We start from the raw sequence: 20,809 nt of genomic DNA on the forward strand, positions 1-20,809 counted from the left end.
TATATTTTTTACTAAATAAATGAAAGGAATGAATGAATGAATAAAGTTCATGGAAGTGTTCTGGAAATATAGGGCACATTTATATTTTTACTTAAATATTTAGGTTTCCTTCTTTGATTTAGAGCCAAAGCGGTGCAGAAAAAAAAAAAAAGTACAGCAAGGCAAAACAGAAAACAATGAGCTGGACAGATAGGAATTTAGATTCTCATTTATGGAGTTTCACCAACTTGCTGGGCCTTGAGAATTTCACCCCTCTGGATTTTAGTCTCCTCAGCATAAAAGGTAGGAAGGGCAGTGGGGGGAATGTTATTATGTACAAAGTGCTCTCCAGAGACAATATTCTATGATTCCATAAAGAAGGTGTATTTTTAGAGCATGATATGGGACTTCTCAGTAACTTCATGAGATGAAAGAATCATAACATATGAGAGCTAAGGAATAATTTCAAAAAAGAAATAGAACAGTAAGAAAATATTTTAAAGGATCTGGTTCAACACCATAACTTAAGGAAGATAAATGATTAAAATATGCAGGATGAATGGTGGCCCCATCAGTCTTAAATATTTCCAGTCATGCCTATTTATCTAGAAGCTGATCTGGGATTGCTTAACTGATTGATGTGAATGTGAAAGCTCCAATGGTACTCTCTCTCTCTCTCTCTCTCTCTCTCCTTCTCTCAGTCTTTCTGTGTCTCTGCTTGTCTATCAGTCTCTCTGTCTCTGTGTGTCTCTCTTTCACACACACACACACATGGCAGACCAAAAACTTTCCCAGGGGCAACCTTCAAACAATCTAGCAAGTAATAGCACCATATTCTATCTATTCCATGATTCTTTCTGGCCTAGTTGCTAGCCAGCAAGGCTTGAGGAATGATATCTCCCTTTCTCTCACTAGCCATTTATGAAGCAGCAGGTTATTCCGAGTTTACTCTAATGATAAAGAGATTTGTGAATTAAAAAATGCTATCTTCATGTTTAAGAGTCTCATATTTTTGTTACACATATGCCATTCTATAATCTTCCACAGAGTAACCTGCTTATTGGAAGATAGCTTCTACTGAATGAAGCTAAAATGGACTAAATCAAAACAAATCTGAATTCCTTTGGTTTCCTCATTTCCCTCAGCCTCACCCTTCCATCTCTTAATTAGCTGACGAAACAGCTCAACTTGTAAACATGCATGAAAAGTGTGCAAAATGTCCTCTAAAAAGAGATGTTGGCAGTTTAGAATATGCCATTTTAGACTTATGATCTGTTATAACATTTGATTCACTTATCGAAAAGCAAAGGTCCATGCTAGTTTTTTTCCTCCTTCATTAGTAAAATCAATTTTAAGGTCTCCAGGAGGTAAATTATTTTTAGAATTAGTTTTTATTTTATTAGTCAGGTTGAAGAGTGTCAAAACTGCACTGAAGCCAGCGGCACTTCGCTGAGCTTATGAATATTGATACGATCACTCTGTTCTGTGCTGAGTGACACTGCTAACCTTCCGGGATGGTGAGGATTCTTTTTAAAGTGACCACACAATTAAAAAAGAAAATAGATCCTCAGGTCTTTTCTTCTGGTGTTTTTGAAAAGGGAAAGTAGAATGTCTGCATCAGTTTTCTATGATTCAATTTATTCAGCTGATGTTTCCTGAGCACCAATTTTGAGCTAACACAATGCTAGATGTTGAGGTTTCAAAGACCTCCAATATGTGATCCTACCCTTGAAGGGGTTCAGTCTACCCGGTAAAGACTTCTCTAGCACCTGATGTGCCAGATGCTGTGTTGACAGCTGCAGATTTTAAATGGTTACAGTATGGTCTCTATATTCAAGAGACATTAACTGAGGGGATAAAAGAATTATTCCAGTATAAAGAGCCCCAAGGGATCAGTGAAGTGAGAGATTATGTTCATGGGGAGGAAGTCCTCAAGGACAGATGACATTTGAACAGGGTTTGGAAAGATGGGTGGAGTCTGAGAGATGGAGATTAGGGATGCAAGAGAGGAGGAAAGGACTAAAGAGATGTTCAGAGGGAACAGCATGAGCAAAGAGAAGCAAATCTAACAAAGAATATAGTTAGGGAATAGCAAGTAGTTCTGTTTAAACAGATAATGTGTTTGGGGATATAGTGGGTGATAGCAGAAATTGGGTTGTGGCCATGGTGCAGAAGCTGAAATGCCAGCTGGAGTAGTCTGAGCTAAATTTCCACAGGGTGAGTACCTAGCAAAAGTTTCCAAGAAAGGAATCAGATCCACTGCTTATAACAGTAGTTTTTGATGCAAGGTTACATTAATCCTTCCATAGGCAGGCATCATACTTGGGATGGCATTTTATCAAATAATTCTATTTTTTTTTTTTTTGTAGCTGGAATACAGTTTGTTATTTCTGGTATAATCTATCAATCAAAATAATGCTCAGTAGTTATGGAAGGAGAGTCAACCTTTGATTTACCATAGAAGATAAGAAGACATTTTACAATTTATATTAAATGTACAATCAGGCATTTCTTAGACTGTAACTGCTTTCAGTGTGATCTCTGTCACTGTTGACAGCATACTGTATATTCGCAACTGAGACTTCAGAAAAATAAGATTCTGAAAGCTTCTTTCATAGCATAGGGAAAAGAAAGTCTGAGGTCACCTGTCTTGAGTTGCTTGGGAATCAGTCTGGATCTAAGAAAGGACTTGGGAAAAATAGTCTTTAATCATAGCTTTGCCAGTCACTATGTTAAATGTAAAATGCATGCAATGAATTATAGGGTCTTTTGTTTTTCCCAAAACTTTTTCTGAAAAATAAAATAAAGCACATTGAGTATTCAGAACAAACATTACAGGAATCAGCAGAACTGAACCTAATATAACCAATATTAGAAACAAAATTCCGTTACCTTGTAAAGCATAATATTGTACCATGAGAGATAAGGAGATGCTGACAATTGACTTAATTTTCATTCACTCCTAAACACTATCTAATAAATAAATTAGCAATAGCATTGATGAAATAGACACAATTCAGCCAATTACACTGAGCTAATGGTTCCCCAGTCTAATTGGAAAGACAAATGTAAAGAAAAAGTCATAGTATGAGTTGATAAATGTTTAGAAGCTAGGTATAAGGTGAAGGATCAGCTAACCAGTTGCATGTCTGATTGACAGGATACTCCCTTCATCAACAAGATGCTATTCTCTACTGAGTGATTAGTTCAGAATTAATAAAACAATTTTAACAGTGTTTTCACTCTAATGTGGAAGCCAGAATCTAAGTCAGCATTCTCTAGCCTTATTTGCTTGAGTTATATCACTCTAATCTGTAGCAAAAGGAAAGCCTTCTGGCTTCCTTGAACTGGGAGTCCTTTCTGCCCTCTGAAGCACTCAGAGACCTCCAACTCTTTGTCCACATTTTACATAATTGTCACCAAAAACGAGGACTTATTAAGCCTCCAGGTGAGTGTGTCACCATGGTGACACTACACAAAGGGAACAGGAAGTACCCTGTCCTTCAGTGAATCAGATATGCAAAGGCAAACAGATGCCAGCAATTATAAAAAGTGAAGAACTGTATCAAGTCCAAAGGTAAGCAAAGAGAACAGTTAAGCATGTAGGATCCCAGAGCAAGGCGGCAGGGCAGCCAGGGACGTGGTCTTCAGCAAATTCTGCACATCACCCAATCTTCAGACCCTAAGGTGGGACAGGGGCTGGGGGAGTCAAGTGGATGGGCTGGCCCATCTATCATTTTCCCATTCTCCTTACTTCTCTTTTTAGTCTCCTCTTATGGTTTTCCATCTAACAGATACCCAGACTAATCCAATCTACCCTCGAATGAGAAAACATATATATATATACACATACACACACATACCTATGTATGCATATATATGGTATATAATTATAATTAATTTTCTCTATATAATCTCAATTATATCACTTATATTCTTAAAATGAGCTGAGAAATAACTTTAGCATTGTCATATGTGCAAAATTAAGCTTTTTGTGACTAAATTAGTTTTGACTCTCTCCAATGAAAGTTGTGAAGGCCCAACTCAGAAAGGGATTGGATCCTGTAGGACTGACTGATTATAGGAGCAAGTAAGTGATACTGAACAATAAGGCATGATTATAAAAGGAAATGGTATGATAGAGAATTCCCTTTTCTCTTGCAAACGTGTAATTTTTTTCAGATTTTCCTAACTGAGAAGTGGTGTATTTGTCTCTGATTTGTTGAAAGGGAGCAAATATTAATATGGCAACAGATGCCAAATAGCGTAGATTGAAAAGCTCCGACATGAGTTGATATAATGTAGATCTTATTTTTATGATGTAATTGTGAATTATGTACTTTATGCACTGGTAATTAGAGAGCTGAACAGATGGAGAAGGTTTAGCTTAAAGTGATGTGTCCATTAAAATAACCCGCACTGCCAAGAGTCTATTCATGTTCATGAGTATAGCAAATTTGTTCTATTAAATATGATTGGAAGATAAGGACTTATTGTCATTGTGTTGGAGTCATCCATCTAATGATGGAAGAGAAAATTATCTGTAAATGTCAAATCCACCTATTATCCTATTTTGCTTTGCAGAGGGTTGTAACTGGACATTTTGGCTGCTGTGGAAATTCTGATGTTTGGCATCTCTTTCTCTCATTATTTAGACATTATCACTAAAGAAAATCAAACTAGCCACCAAATAAAAATAGCAATTTTATCTATTACTTTAAGTGCATATCTTTTAGTTTACTGCTGAAAGGATAGATGGCAACTAATTTTTTCAATGTGAATATTATATTTTTCTATTTTTACTAGACACGTTTGCTCTAACCCCCCACATCTTTTCCCCAACCTTTTTCGGTGGCATCTAGGGCTGCTTTTCTGCTTAGTTTTAATCTGCTTTCATAGGGAGGAGAAAATGAGAGTCCAGATTTCTCATGTGCTCCATCTGGAGATAATGTCACAGCCAAAGCATCACAACTGAGGGTATAGAGGCACACCTTCTCATATATTGTTGGTGAGGGTAGAAACTGATGTGCTCTTCTGGGAAGGAATTTGGCAATACGTATCAGACGTCTTAGACAATTCATTACCAGAATTTCCAACCTTGAGAATCTATCTTGTGGAAATAACCACAAACATATAGACAAATACGCACAGACCCAAGTATAACAAAAAAATGCAAACAGCTTTATACCTAAAAACAATCATTGCATTCAGTACATAATACCTAATAATAGGAATTAGACTAGATATACTATAGAGGAGACGGTTAAGAAAATTATAGTATAGCCACATAAAGAACTGCTGGATAGAAATTTAAATTACATATGTGAAGAGCCTGTAATAACATAGCAATATAGTTATAATGTAGAATAGAAAAATAAGACATTTAAGATACTAATAAATAAAGATAATCATCACTGAGTGTTTTTTATATACCAGGTACTTTTCTAAGCACTTTATAAGTAAAATACCATAAAATACTCTTGTAACCCACTGAGGCAAGTAGTAGCAGAGCTGATAGAGCTGGGAGGAGCTGGGATTAAAACTCAAGTACTATGATTTCAAAGAATTTGCTTTTAGTTTTTATTCTGTAGTGTGTCTTCAGTGAATAGCAACTAGGTAAAAAATAATACTAAATACACACACACACACACACACACACACACACACACACGGCCTGAAGAAAAACATTTTGTAGTTTTTCCAATCAGAAGATGGATTCTATTTCCTCACCTGGAATCTGAGTGGCACATAACTTGCTTTGAAAATAAAATGCAGTGGAAGTGATTCTGTGTGGTTTTTAAGATGAGGCCTTAACAGGCTTTGCAGCTTCCACATTCACATTCTTTCAGTGCTGCCCTGAGATGGCCATGCAAGGAAGTCAGTCTACCCTACTGAAGAATGAGAGATCATGTAGAGGAGAACAGAGGTGCCCGAGCCCACGGCCAGCATCAACTGCCAGACATGTAAGTGAAGTCATCTTGAACTTTCCATCTCAGCCAACTCAACAGCTGAATGCAGTCATGTGAGCGAGTTCAAATGTACATAGAAAATACCAAACCAAACCTTTGAATCTTGATGAAAAATAATAATTCATTGTTTCAATCTAAGTTTTAAGGTTGTTTGTTATATAGCAATACATAACTGACATGGCCAAAATACTATGAGATGTTTCTAAAGCAATTATGGGAATATGTATCATATTTTTCTTTTTTGTATGAAACTAATGAAATCTCAATATAGAAATTGTTTAATTTCTTTAGACTTTAGAACCTGACATTGACATTCTTTTGGAATAGACTCGACAGTTTTCCCAGGTTTGCCAGACAAAGGTGGAAGTCTTTCTGAAAGAACCAACCCTTGTGAGGCATGGTTAGTATGTCATTTCTTGGTCGCTGAAAATAAATCTTTCTGAGTTGGGCACAGAATGAGCAGCTGTTGGGCAGTTAAGTGTTGAGATGAGGAATCTGCAGTCTGGGAGTCTGAGAAGGTGCTATGAATATTTCTCCCCATCAGCAGAAAGAAGTGCTGAGCTAACTCTCAGAATAAACACTAAACTGGGGACCATTTCACATTGGACCGTGTCTCTCATATGCTGTCCCTTTAACTTTGTTGTTGGTGCTAGGCCACTCTCATATTAAAAAGAAGCTGCAGTTCAGTTAGTACCTGCTTATGCTCTGGAAATTCTGCCTCCCTTGTTGAGTCACAGAAAATCTGAAATTATAATCAGGGTGGGGCAAGGCAACTGTCAACAATCAAATTAGGAAGTCAGTATTTTATTAGAGAATTGTGATGAGGATTAAAATGTCAAACTGAAAGTCAATTTCCAGCCAAGTGACATTTGTTACTGTTGATCATTTCGTTCTCTTGGAGAACTCTCTACTCCCTTGGCCTCCATGAACATTTCTCATGACTCTCTTTCTGACTCTCTGGCCACTGTTTCTAATTATCTATCAAGTTTTCTTCTTGAAATGCTCATCCCAAAATTTTGGTCTCTACTCTTCTCATCCTACACACTCTCTTTGAGTGATTTAATATACTTCTGTGGCTTTAATTACCATTGACTCCCCAACTTGCATATTTAGCTCCCAGTTCCAGGAACAATATCTAACTCTCCACTGGATGTCTTCATCTGAACCTTTCCCAAGTACCACAGTGTTATCATAATCAAATAAAATTTATTCTTTCTCCCAGATCTCCTTATCCACCATCATTTCCATCCAGCTTTTTTCCGGGCTTTTAATGGAATATCCAATCAAATTGTGTTCTTTTGTACTCCTTAATATTCTGAGAACAGTATCGCATCCATTCCCAGTAGCATGGCACACATAGGGTTCATGATCTGACCCCTGCGTCACCCCCCAGCTATTTTCTTTACCCTGTTATGCCCTGAGCTGTAGTTGTAGCCAATGAATTTCACACTGGAGTGTGCCCTCACGCCTTCCTGCATTGGTATGTACAGTACTCCCTACGCAGAATACTCTTTCTTTCTGCTTTCCTCTGGCTAATACCCTCACTTTACAAAACTCAATCCAAAGGAACTTGTTTGAGGAGGCTTCTCTGACTTCTCTTCCCTGCAGCTGTGTGGATGAGGAGTCCTCCTCCACACTGTGTTATGCATCGCTCTATCATTGCATTCTATCATACTGCTTGTAACCAACTCTTTTCTTCTCTGTCTTGCCTGGTAGACCTGTTTCCTCAGGGCAGGGACTGTGTGTTTTACCTTAGTAACTCTATTACTTAATACAATGCTTGGCTCCTGGTAGGTGCACAAGGCATTGTTTGTGGAATGAGTGAATGTAATACAGCTGATCCACAGGACAGGGATCCCTCTGGAAGGCTCAGTGTGAGTGTACAAGATGCCACAGAAAAATCACGAAGAGTCTGAATATAAGACTGAGTGACTCATGATGCTTAAGCATGTAATCAGTCTGTGTCCAATCTAGGGTGCTTTGCCAAACAACCACATGACTATGGTTTTGCTAGTCACATTCCCAGATATAACAAAGGGATCCTGCCTTAGCCACTGGTGATGGAGTCAAATGTCTTACTCCTTGCAACTTGCTGGTCTTGCAATTACCATGGTAATACATTACTACCACTTCCCACACAAGTTTATAGCTACCCACTAGCAGAACCACCTCCCCTCTAGGCTCCAGCACTAGTCACTCAAATCTGAGGGAACTTGCTGGTCTCCACTCCCCCCTTAGACCCCAGGAGATCCCCAGGTTTACACTCTGAGCATTCTGGGAGGGATTATTTGGCCAGTCTTCATTAACTGGAATAAACGAGAAAAATATGCACTTAAAACTGCTTCTCCAAGGCATACTAGACCCTTTCGTCTATGGCATTTGCCTGTTTTCACTTTAGAAAACTTCCCCTTCTGCCACAGTTGTGGCAAGAGCCATTCAAACTGCTGAAGTGTTTTTTCTCTCCGCTATATGCACCATACCATGGCTGCATATACTAATCAGAAGGAGCGTGCGTATGCTCATAGGCTGCACCTACCTCTAGGACATAGCTCTCTTCTTTCTGCCAAGGCTATTTACACCAGTTAAAACATCAAGGCATCAGTCTACTGTGCCTGGACAGCTAAAACTATTTTAGTGCTAAGCACTAAAATAGGTGGTAGAGGATATAAACACAAGTAAATAAGACACATGATTCTGATATGGAGCTTAGAATCTCCTTAAGATAAAGAACACATGGGGGGGCTTCCCTGGTGGCGCAGTGGTTGAGAATCTGCCTGCCAATGCAGGGGACACGAGTTCGAGCCCTGGTCTGGGAAGATCCCACATGCCGTGGAGCGACTAGGTCCGTGAGCCACAACTACTGAGCCTGCACGTTTGGAGCCTGTGCTCCGCAACAAGAGAGGCCGCGATAGTGAGAGGCCCGCGCACCGCGATGAAGAGTGGCCCCCACTTGCCACAACTAGAGAAAGCCCTCGCACAGAAACGAAGACCGAACACAGCCATAAATTAATAAATAAATAAATAATTTTTTTAAAAAAAGAACATATGAAACATAACAAGGTTATGTAAATAACAAGGTTAAAGACAATATGATAAATTGCTTGAGAGATTATGGGTCAGGTCTTTACCCATGGCACTTTTAATTTAATCCTCATCACCATTCAATGAGGGCAAGTATTAGTAGATGAGAATTATGGGTGAGGGAATCAGGGATCATAGGTGAGAGGTAACCTTCCCAACACCACGCGGCCAGTGCGAATCACAGCTGGAACTCAGGCTTATGCTATGATGTAATCACTATTATATCCTTTCCTCCTAGAGCCAGAGGAGTTTGGAAGAGATGCAATTGCTGTGGGTTTTAGTGCTCAGGAAAATCTTCACAGAGGAGGTGAAATAGAAGCTAGGCCTTAAAGTATTGCCAGGATTTAGAGAAATGGAAAGGAAATACAAGAATATTTGGGGCAGCAAATATTTTTAATAGCACCCTTTTGTAAAACAAAGGATTGAGATGAAGCTAAAGATTCCTTGGCAATCCAGTGAGCCCTAAGAATTTCCTTTTTCAAAATAATGTTATTTATTCAACCTGTAGCCCAACTAACTTGCTTGTGCATTCTTCTCTCCACAGTAACACCAGGGTCACTGGCAGCTCTGGAGACCAGAAACAGAAGGGATATTTGCAACTTTACTCTGCTGTGATAACTCCTGTTTTCTCTCTGAGCCTGTCAATTTGATATCCCTCACTAACACTGAACAGGATTGAAAAGAAATGGGTCAGATAGCCATTGCTTGCAGTTTATACAATACAAAAACGAAATCTTGAAATAACACCAGCTGAAGAGACTAGCCATTAAATAAATACAGATACTTCTTTCCTGATCAACGAGCATATCATTGAATTGTGAGAGGTCTTCACTAATGCGAGTCAAATGTTGACTGATAGGGAAAAAACTATTTAGCTTATGAGGCTTTTATCCATCACCGGGGAGGTCTGAAAGAGTCACAGTGGTGTTTGAGCTACAGCTTTGTTTGCTTGGTGAAATGAGTTCAGTGGCAATGTCTTCCTGGGTACACCTTGGCAGTGAATCTGAATTTCCTCCCCAAACAGGTTGTAGCCAAACAAACTCTACCACAAATATCTGATCTTCTGGGTAGCAGGAGAGAAAGCAGACCAGGTGACTAGGGAATCAAACAATCGGAGACCTACGTTGGTCTAGGCCTTTGTCTCACAAGGAACTGAGATTCCCTCAATAAGCAGGTTCTCTTAAATGTGTCTTTCTTTAAAAACATTTCCTCTGATTTCTAATCTTCACTTCAGGAAGTAATTTCAATTAGTTTTTAGACCAAAAAACGTGGGTATCCTTTATTCCCTGTTTTAAGAAATCAAAAACTGGAACCATAAATATTTTATTTGCCTTTGGTCTCAACCCAGGTCACTATTGAACTCTGCCTTTATCAACAACTTCTACTACTGCATCCTAAGGCTTCTTGTCTTTTTCCATGTATAGTGTCACCAAGAGAAAGGCCACAGAGTATCTGTTCTCTCAAGTGTCTGTATTGACTCAAACCATGACATCAGTGTCACAGAGTTCTTCCCAACCAGCACAAGTACCACCCTGCTTTGTTCTCAGCTCAGTTTCTGAGATCAAACAGGCAAATACAAGCGCACATCCTTTTTCAAACCACCTCATGAGCAACTCCCTGTGAACATGAGCGTAAAACACAGAATTGACTTAAATGAGACCACCCATATTGAACATTTAGCATCATGCTTAGTGCATAGATCCTACTCATGAAGTGTAGACGCTTCCCAGAACTTCTTGGAGAAATAACACATATGACCCTAACAGTGAATTCGAGGTTACATTTGTATCCACATGTAGCCTACACCTGACCATCTCATAATTTACTAGTTACCTACAGAAAGTCTTATAAAGTTCTCAGTCTCTCTACAGACACTTTACTTCCAGAGGCACAGACAAGGCAATCAGAATTAAACCACCCAAATTTCCTAAAAGGACAGAAGTACATGAAACTCAATTTACAAGATATCTGTGTCTTAAAGGAAGTTTAGTATCTATGGGCTAAACTCCATTTGAGTCCACGAGGTATTCAAGTTTATATGCTGGCAATTGATTGTGACTGGTGCATAAAGGAATAACTGGGCTCCTGATCTCTCACGCTTTCCTTTTATGGGCACTTCCCAGTACAGGGTGGTAAACCAGCAATTGAAAACAGATCTCTGAAAAACACAGGGTAATGAGCACAGAAGTTGCAAGCCAAGTTTCATTTATACTCATCTCTCTTCCACAGACAGACTTTCATTTTTACCTCCCTTTCCCCTCCAACCTCTGCATTTCACTGAGTGTGTATGTGTGCATGGTGTTTGGGTAACTGATTTGAGAACTGTGCTGGATCTTTCTGTCTGAGGCATTTATGCAGTGTGCATGGAGATGAATGCAGTAGAGGTGAAATGTAGCTATTTTCAGGAAGTATCCCAAAGGGGGATAAAAGGTGGTGGGAAGGGAGTGGTGACCTGCATGCTTGCGGTATATTTTTCTCTCTTAATTGGCAAGCACTCATTCTGATTTGGCTCCAGTGGAATGTTTGCTCTGTGACCTAGGCCAAGCCACATGACCTCTTGAGCTTGTCTTCTCATCTGTAAAATGGGGTTAATGCCTTGTAGGGTTATAGCAAGAATTAAGTGACAAACCGTACATGAAAACATTTGTCAGTTTCTTGCTGCATATCAGGTACTCAATAAATATTAGCCTCATCCTTTCTGAAGTTCAAAAGCAAAGTTTGTGAGAGTAGTCCATTCTACTGAAGGAGACCAAAAGGCATATATCATATTCCACTTCTTCCACTGGAATGTCAGCATGCTGGTAAATGTGCTGTATCTGTGCAAGGAGAATGAATTGAAACGGTTCATGCAAATTCTATTGAGAGAAAAAAAAAAATCAAAACTGCAGGCAGGATTCACAAAGAAGATGATTTCCTTTAGATCTGAAGCCTGATTTTCTTTCAACATTCTCTGATTTCTTTTAAGCCCTGGGCCCACAGGCATATGCTTATGTTCTGGCTGCTTGGAAGCATAATTGGTTTCTTTGGTGACTTGGCAACGTTCTTTTCTCCTATTTCTCCTTTATTTTCATCTCACAGAAGAACTGCCATTCTTCTTCCAAGGGATAGGTGTTTGATACACACTCCCTAGCTATGGTCTGTGGTTAGGAACTTGGATTTGCCTCCTTTTCCTACCCATGGGTAGAATATGTTCTTTTTATGATACATGAACTTGAGATTGCAGAACTTTTGATCTGGTTCCTTTATGGCTTTACTGGGTAATGGGTGAAAGGATTGTAAGTGAAGTTTGGGGGAAAAAGGAATGGGAACATTTCTCTCTAATTCCATGAAAGACTTGATTTAGAATATGTCCCTCTGGTCCTATCAGGAGAGGGCTGCTATAATTATGGATTGCTTTGATAAAGCCTTTCTTTAAAATGCACAAAAATGATTCAGAATCCCATTTTTTTAAAAGAAGTGAAGTAAGTACAAAGCATTTATATACTTTGCTGATTTACGTATTAGAAGAATTCATCGTGATTTCAATGAAATAGTTTAGAGATAGTTAAAACCTAGGTTACACAGTCGGTATGTGCTTGGTACTGTATTTTACTTCACAAATTATTGATGCTTAGCCATTTGCAAGTCCAGCTAGAAATTCACTGATCTTCCCCATTCTTGTAATTTGCATCTTTGTTAATATTTTCCAATCAGTACTACTAATAATAAAATATCATACATTTATTAAATGACTGTATGTCAGGATATATATATTATTTAATACTCCCACCAATACTCTGTGAAGGTACTGTTATTCCCATTTTATAGATGAGACTATTTAGGAATTAGGAGACAAGATATTTTCTCAAGACTGCACAGATATTAAATTTTAGAGGCAGGATTCAAATCCAAGCAATCCAGGTCCCTGCAGGGGCATCCTGGAGCCCCCAGCATCTGGCTGACCTGCCACATGATTGCAGACATAAGCAGGTCTAGTAGAGATCCACTAAGCCCAGCCCAGTTCAGCACCACATCCTTGCTGACTTCTAGAAACACCAGAATTAATAAAACGTTATTATTTTAAGCCACTGAGTTTTGGGGTGGTTTGTTACACAGAAATAGCTAACCAATGCAGTGCTGATCTGATTGGAAGTTTGTTAGTAAGTTTACATCCTCAATTGCAGAGTCATAGCATGTTCAAACCTATCTTAATCAGCTTCCTCATTAAAACAAAAACTAACACACACACACACACACAAACAGAATTCGAAAAACAAAAAACAAGGCCAGAAAGATTAGTAATTCTCACTCTTATCTCCTTATTCCCTGTCTGAGGCCCTTCCTGTTGTTATTCTGTTTCTATAGGGAGAATTTATTAAAGGCTATAGTAAAGCAGCAGATTAGAAATAGTCTACATTTCTAGGCATACAAAAACCACACTAAATGGATTCACCAGAAATAATAGTTTAACACATTTCTTAATGCTGAGCATGTATACGCAACTTTTGTTCTATTTTTTTGGTGAGTGTCCAGACACATGACACTTGCTTTTTATTCTTCTATAGGGACCTTATGAATGGATTTGAAATGCGATTGCCAACTGGGCTTAGCAGACCTTATAAAAGAAAAGCATTGTGGGACTTATCCATCAACTTACCACTCCTATCCTCCTTAAATCATAGAAATTCTAGAACTAGTATTTATTAGCTTGTTCTTTCTGTACATCAATTACCTTAGACCCTATGTGCTGCAGCTCCATCAAAAGCATTAAATAGTTCCCAGTGGCAAATTCCTGGTTATCTTTAGCTCATGCTCTTAAGTAAGTTTCCACAGTCTTTATAGCTCCAGATTTTATTGTATTTTTTAAATGACTTGGTTTCAGCTGTTAAAGCCTACGACTTTGACTTAAACTACTTGCCAGCATGTCAGTGTCAAATTTGACTTTTCAGCTTCTCCAAGGCCGATGTGTTTGGGGTATTGCTGCTATGTTGGGGAGTTTTCAAAAGATATTTGCTTGGGTTTCTGACATTAATGTTTTACATCTATATTTCTAATAAACTGATTGACCCTCCATCTTGCTAGGCCCTTGACCACTTTGTTGGCTTGCCTCATCTTTCTCCATCTGGAGGACTTTATACTTCACAAGCAAACTTTCTGCCTCTTAATTTTGCTTTTTCCTGGATTGTGTGACTAGGGGTGAAAGCACATACTTAGCTCCCCTGATCCTCAAGGCCTTCTCTACCATGTCCTTGTTCCTCTTCCTTTCTTCTCTGCGCTATTAACATGACCAGAATGATGCTCCTATTTCACCTGCCTTTTTCTTGCAGGATGTTGCGCCCCCCGCTTCCTCTACTCTTCTCAACCAGATGAGCTCTGCCTTTTGGTTACACAGTTACTCTTTTAGGGGTAGGCAGGAGGTGGGGACACAATTAAACTCAGTCACAATTGTGAGGTGGTATTAATGCCTACAAGGTCCTGCCTGGAGTTTTCAAGTTTGTTATAATGTTTATACTGAGTTCACTGTCAATGTAGCAAAACAAAGCAACTGACCAAGTATATTACAAGTTACTTTTAACAAATTCTGTAACCTTTTTCTTACAATGCCATTTCCATTAGGCAAGGAATTTTGAACTGCTCTAAACAGAAAAACAGGCCAATCAGCTTAATGATTCCCCTGTCTAAATTTTCAATTTTTTATTAGTATTGCATTTTCCTACATTCATTTATTTTGGGAAAATCTCTGTCCTGCATTGATACAGCTTTTCTTCCATATGATATGTTTATTTTCTAAATATTTTTTTTACCTACTTAAAGGTAAATAATTTTTCTACCTACTTAAAGCCTGCTAGACTTTAAGACTTTTAGTGTGGCTAAACTATTTCTTTTCCTCTTCTGTGCATGTGTCTTATTTTCTTAGAGCAGTGGTTTACAAACTTAACCACCCTTGAACACACTATCCAAATATATTGGTATTTATTCTTAAAAATATATCTAATAAGTGAATACATCATGAACATTATAAAATATTATAAAAATGAGAATTGAATAACAAAGATATAAAAAGTAGCTATGTTTTCTAATATATCCTTCCTGAATAATACATCGCATTTGGCTTGGAGATGCTACACTCTCTGCATGTTATTTATCTGGTGAAATATTTTAATATCATCCATCTCTGAAATGGTGATAGGTAAGAACTTGGAAAATAAAGTTATCTTTATACTCCAGATTTATTATATGCCTGTTGAATTAGAAAGAACTTTCTGTGTTTTTAGTCACCAGATAGTTATTGATACTCCACAAACTACTTGCTGCATAGACTTCCATTGTAATCTATAATTCCCTGTCCGAGAAGGAAGATACCTTTATGGCCATAATAAAGTTAAGAATTTCATTTCCTCACCAAAAGATGCTAGTTGGCTTGTTTTCAGTTGACAACCCTTTGAAATTGTTGAAGGCAAACACATTTTGCCAACAGGGAGTAGAGCGCCACAGAACATTTGCGTGGGCTCTGATTTGAAAGGGCTTAGCAAATACTATATAGGAGCAACTGAGGAAGACTGAAAACAAAATAGACTTAAAGACATTATAGATAGAACAAATATTATTTTCACACATGTGTAGGAAGAAAAATGGGAGTGGTTTGTTACCACTTTAATACAATTGTACTTATATAAATACTTAACTTCATTTTTAAAAGCCATGCTAGAAATATTTAATATGCTTTAATAAATTTTCCAAGCTGTGACTATCTTCAAAACCTATACATACACATTTTGCTCTGTTGATCTCTGATTTTAGTCTGTATAAGTATCACTTTAGGGAGAAATAGATATATATTTAGGAAGTTTAGTGTAACACCCAGGATTCCCCGGTGAGTCTTTTGAAGACGGATCAGGGATTCATCTTTGAGAAAGATGTATAACTTGTTCCCTCTGATTCCAAAGGGAAGAAAATATGAATGGAATTTTATTTAAAGGTTCCTTTTAGAGATGTGAGGAAACAATGTTATTTCAGAACTGATCTGTTTTATTCTTTTTCTGATGACTACTCGAGCTGTATGTGCTTTCCTGTATGTTAAACACACGTGTGCACGCTCGTGCACGTGCACACACACATACAACTGTGTTTGCATCATCCCATCTTATTATACCATAGAGGCATACTTTTGTAACAATTTAGATACAGCATAAATAACAGCTGTCAAATGAACCTAACCATTGAATCAATTAATTTGGGTACTTTTATTTTTGACTAGTAACAAAAACAAAGTGAGAGATGCAAATGACTGAGAATTTATTTTTGGTTTCTGCTACTAAACTTCTTTCTTTATTTCTAACCTTTCTTTCTTCAGCCTTCTATTGTTGTTATAAATGTTTTTTCCACCTTATTGCAGTTGCGATTAGCTTGGAGGTACCTGTATTAGAGTAGAATCTACCAGAGGCTTCAGAGCAGCATGCCTGGGTTCAAGTCCCAGCTCAGCCAATTACTCTGACTTTGTCTAATCTTCTCATGATCCACCCACGCCCATTTTTGTGTGTGTCTTAATAAATATAAACATAAGTCATAAACCTAGAAAAAATTCAGAGAAGTATAAGGAAGATGACTAAAATGATCTAGAAACCTATTACTCAGATACAATCACTGCAAATATTTTTATGTATATACTTCCTGATTATATTTAGATATAAAGATTGCACACTTAAACATAAAATAACATCATACTTTACATACTGTTTTGTAATCTGTTTTACTTTGACAATGTATCATGGCCATGTACAAGTACATATGTTTTTATTTTAATTAATGACTGCTTAATATTTTATTGTGTAGACAACCTCTTTCTACTGATTTTAATTTTGGGCATTTCAGAATAACTGGTAGAGAAAATCTATTTGCATAGTTGTGCTGCAAATGTAATTGGAGGAGTATATATTCTATATACATGCCATTTTTATATATAGAGTAAGTTCAATCTATCAGTTTCTTCTACTTTTAAATATGAGACTTGGGAAGAGTGTAAGGTTTTAAAAGGAGGGAGACAGTAAGAAAGGTGTATAGCAATATGGAAGAGAATAAAGCAAACATAAGATACTTGTTTTCTCCTTGCCTCTCCATGAGTCCTTGGTATATCTGCTCATTCCTGAAAGGTACAGAAGCTTACTTTATAGACTCAGAGAGTGAACGCTAATGCATCACCTATTGCATATTTTCCTTCTCATAACCTGGTCTATTAGAGGACGCTGAGATTGTATCCATCAAAGTCCTTTCCAGGGAGAAATAACTCTTGGTGGAGACCAGAAAAATTGGCAAGAAGGAAGTGAGGAAAGAAAGAGAATATGGAAGCAGCAGAGAAAAGGAATTTAGTTCATTTCTTTCACTTTCACTTTTATTTTACTTTTACTTTAATTGAGCCAAAATCATATCATTATTCCAAATTCACTGTATATTTGCTTAATGTGTGCCATTTCCATTACTGCATACAATATTTTATTCATGTTAATGTTTACTATGACATGTGTACTCTCTATCCTATTTCTTTAGGAAGAACCATTTTACTTGCAGATATTTTCAGAATTGCTCACATTTGTAACAAGTCGAGTAAGAGGTGTCAAACTCCTTGCACAGGTCCTGGCACACAGCCCTCAGAGATGTTTATGGAAGCAGATGCCGAATCTTTCAAAGTGAGCCACCACCACAGTCTCAGCCCCTTCATTTTATATTTAGAAAACACAATTCAGGGAGCATAAACTGTTAGCTTGTTTTCCTGCTGAATGGATTACTAGCCTGGTGTCTACACTTATAGAAAGGAATGCCTTTAAGTCCTCATGTACTTTAACAGCTATAACATTTGCAGAAGCTTCTGAATCAATCTTCCATCTTTCTGGTTTATTGTCATTTAAGAACAGATATGAATTCCTTTCCTGTGTGAAATTTCATGGCTGGACTCAGCACTACTCTCTGGGCCTACAATTCGTCACTCTGTCGGACTGTGTTGAATTCCAATGTTGGGAAACTGCGGTATATTTCAGCAAGACAATTTTGCTTGCCATATTTCAGTTACCTTTAGGTATACAGGGGGGCACTCATGAAGAGGAAGATTTAGGTTGTATCAACATTTAGTGAACACCTTACTATATTTCCTCCTTGAGCCCCTCCCCATGACTCACTAAATAATAGTATAGCATCAGCTCCTTGTTTTTGTCTCTGCTAATCTTTCTCATTCTAATCAGGCACTGCTGTCAGAACTGTGGGCTCACAGTGATAAGTGCTCATGAAGTAAATAGATAGTCAGACTCTCCCAGCTTAAGTGCTCCTTTGCTGCAGGGTATAAGCATTTGCCTAAGTTTTAGTTTTTTTGCATTCTTTCTAAGCAGAGAATTATTTAGTTGCTTTATTCTTCTGCTCCTATTCACTAATCTCATATAGTTGGATCTGCTTCTCTTTCTAACCTAGCAAATTTAATTTTTATAGGAAGATATGTATGTATGACATTATAGGTAATATGGCTAAGTGTATCTAGCATTTATCTATAATCTGTCAATCAATCTATCACCAACTATTTACCTAGTTTAAAAAGTACTGAGAGCTTGCAAACTTATTTTTTATATTTTTGATTTGTTTCTAGTGAATGTGTTCTGATAAAATTTCTCATGTTCTTGTTGTTTTCTAGTTCAACTGAATGATTCATAAATGCCTTCAATTTAAAATAGAAAACCCATGGGCTTCCCTGGTGGCGCTGTGGTTAAGACTCCACCTGCCAACACAGGGGACATGGGTTCGATCCCAGGTCCGGGAAGATCCCACATGCTGCAGAGCAACTAAGCCCGTGCACCACAACTACTGAGCCTGCGCTCTAGAGCCCACGAGCCACAATTACTGAGCCCACGTGCTACAACTACTGAAGCCTGAATGCCTAGAGCCTGTGCTCCACAACAAGAGAAGCCACTGCAGTGAGAAGCCCGTGCACCGCAACGTAGAGTAGCCCCCGCTCACCGCAACTAGAGAAAGCCCACATGCAGCAATGAAGATCCAACTCAGCCAAAAATAAATAAATAAATAAATAAAATTTATTAAAGAAAATAAAAAATAAATAAATAAAATAAAATAGAAAACCCACTTTGAATCATTAGCTATATCATCCAATCTGGTGTTTAAAAAGACAGATTTAATCAAAAATAAATAAATATCTCTTTCTCATTTCATATCTTGAAGAAGACCATTGAATTCATTGCTGGCCAGCACAGTTTGAGAAGAATAGATATAAAGTGAAATGCCTTATGAGTAGGTTACATTGTGAGAGAAACCCCAACACATGCTATTGACGAATCTGGGATAATATATCTATAAAGAAAAAAACCTCAAAAAGTGAGGCATGGCAGGCATCTTTAAATATCTGAGAGGCTGTCAGGTGGAAGTGGGCTTTTTCTTTTATGCCCAAAATGTATCATGAACACCAGAGACTATAATGACTTAGATGGCAGACTCTGTTTAATTATAAGTATTTGGAATTCTCTAAGGGGGTCCCTAATAAATAGCATCCTTCTTTACCACTTGAGTTCTGAGGTTTTTGAGAACAACAGAGGAGTGTCAGATAAAGATCAAAGCACTGTACTTGTTAATGATTGAGTTCAACTGGAAGGACACTTAGTGTGAAAACCAACCGCAGAATTAGGCAGATTCCTGTCTCAGGCAGCATCAGGCAGGGCGGCTTCCCCACAGGGGAGGTGCTCCCAGAGGAAGGAGGGATGTGTATTCCCATGTGTTCCCAGCTCTCACTCCAAAGAGGAGGAACATCAGCGCTGAGCCAATCATGCCCTTTATTCATCTCTATCAACCAGAGAAGCCATCTGCTTCCTTGGTTATAGAGTGAGTAAACAGGGCCGAGAGAGTCCAGGGGTGTGCTTAGGGAAACCACCTTTACATAGAAATCAGAAGTGAGGACAACATACCCTTCAAAAGGATAAGGAAAGTCTTTTTTATTGAACAGTACTCCCCAAGTTTCATGTACTGCTTTTGGAGTGTATTGAAGATTTCCACTCATTCAATAATAATTGTTCAGTGCCCCCAAGTTCTCAGGCTCTGTGCTAAATGCTGGGGACAAAATAGTGCAGGAAAATAGGCACAATTCCTCCCCCCTTGGAGCTTAAAGTGCAAGAACATGCAAGCTCAGGGTAGTTTATCATTTGGTGGGGATGTGGTAGAGTGGTGACTCTTTACTTTGGCTGCCCTTGGAAATCACCTGGAGAACTATTAAAAATAACTGATGCTCAGGCCCCACCCAATTCTGATTCTGATTTAGTTGGTCTGAAGTTTAGTCTGGGCATGAGGATTTTCAAAAGTCCCCAAGTAATTCTAATGTGCAATCAGGGCTGCAAAACCACTGTGGTTAAGGGAATTCGAGGGTAGGATGGCAGATGAAATAGATGCCTATGCAGGTCTTGATCATGTTGATGCTCCCAGTGCTGGTACATTTATAGGTACTCAAAAATTAATTAATTGATTAAGATGATAAGCATTTACTGAAAGCTTCCTATGTACTAATTACTGTTCCAGGCATATATGAGTCAGATGGTCATGGTGCCTGCTCTCAAGGACCTTACATTATGGAAAGTGGAAATAATAGTCAGTGAATAAACAGAAAAATTAAGAAGATAATTTCTAATAAGGAAATGTAAAGACAATAAAATAAGATGATAGGGGTACCTCAGTGATGGACCACTTTGGATAGAGTGGTCAACAAGAGCCTCTGTGTTGAGAAAACTTTGGGACTGAGACCTAAAATATGGTAAGAAGCCAGT

General features: G+C 38.1%; 1 long non-coding RNA gene across 1 annotated transcript; it reads left to right on the forward strand.

The window, feature by feature from the left end:
- The first annotated feature begins 220 nt into the window (after positions 1 to 220).
- LOC132367828 (uncharacterized) lies at positions 221 to 19,113 on the forward strand. Its single transcript, XR_009503861.1, has 3 exons — positions 221 to 282; positions 5,829 to 5,942; positions 18,682 to 19,113. It is a non-coding gene; the product is annotated as an uncharacterized LOC132367828 (long non-coding RNA).
- The last annotated feature ends 1,696 nt before the right edge of the window (positions 19,114 to 20,809 follow it).

This window comes from Balaenoptera ricei, chromosome 6, assembly GCF_028023285.1.
Source record: "Balaenoptera ricei isolate mBalRic1 chromosome 6, mBalRic1.hap2, whole genome shotgun sequence".
Lineage (NCBI taxonomy): Eukaryota > Metazoa > Chordata > Mammalia > Artiodactyla > Balaenopteridae > Balaenoptera > Balaenoptera ricei.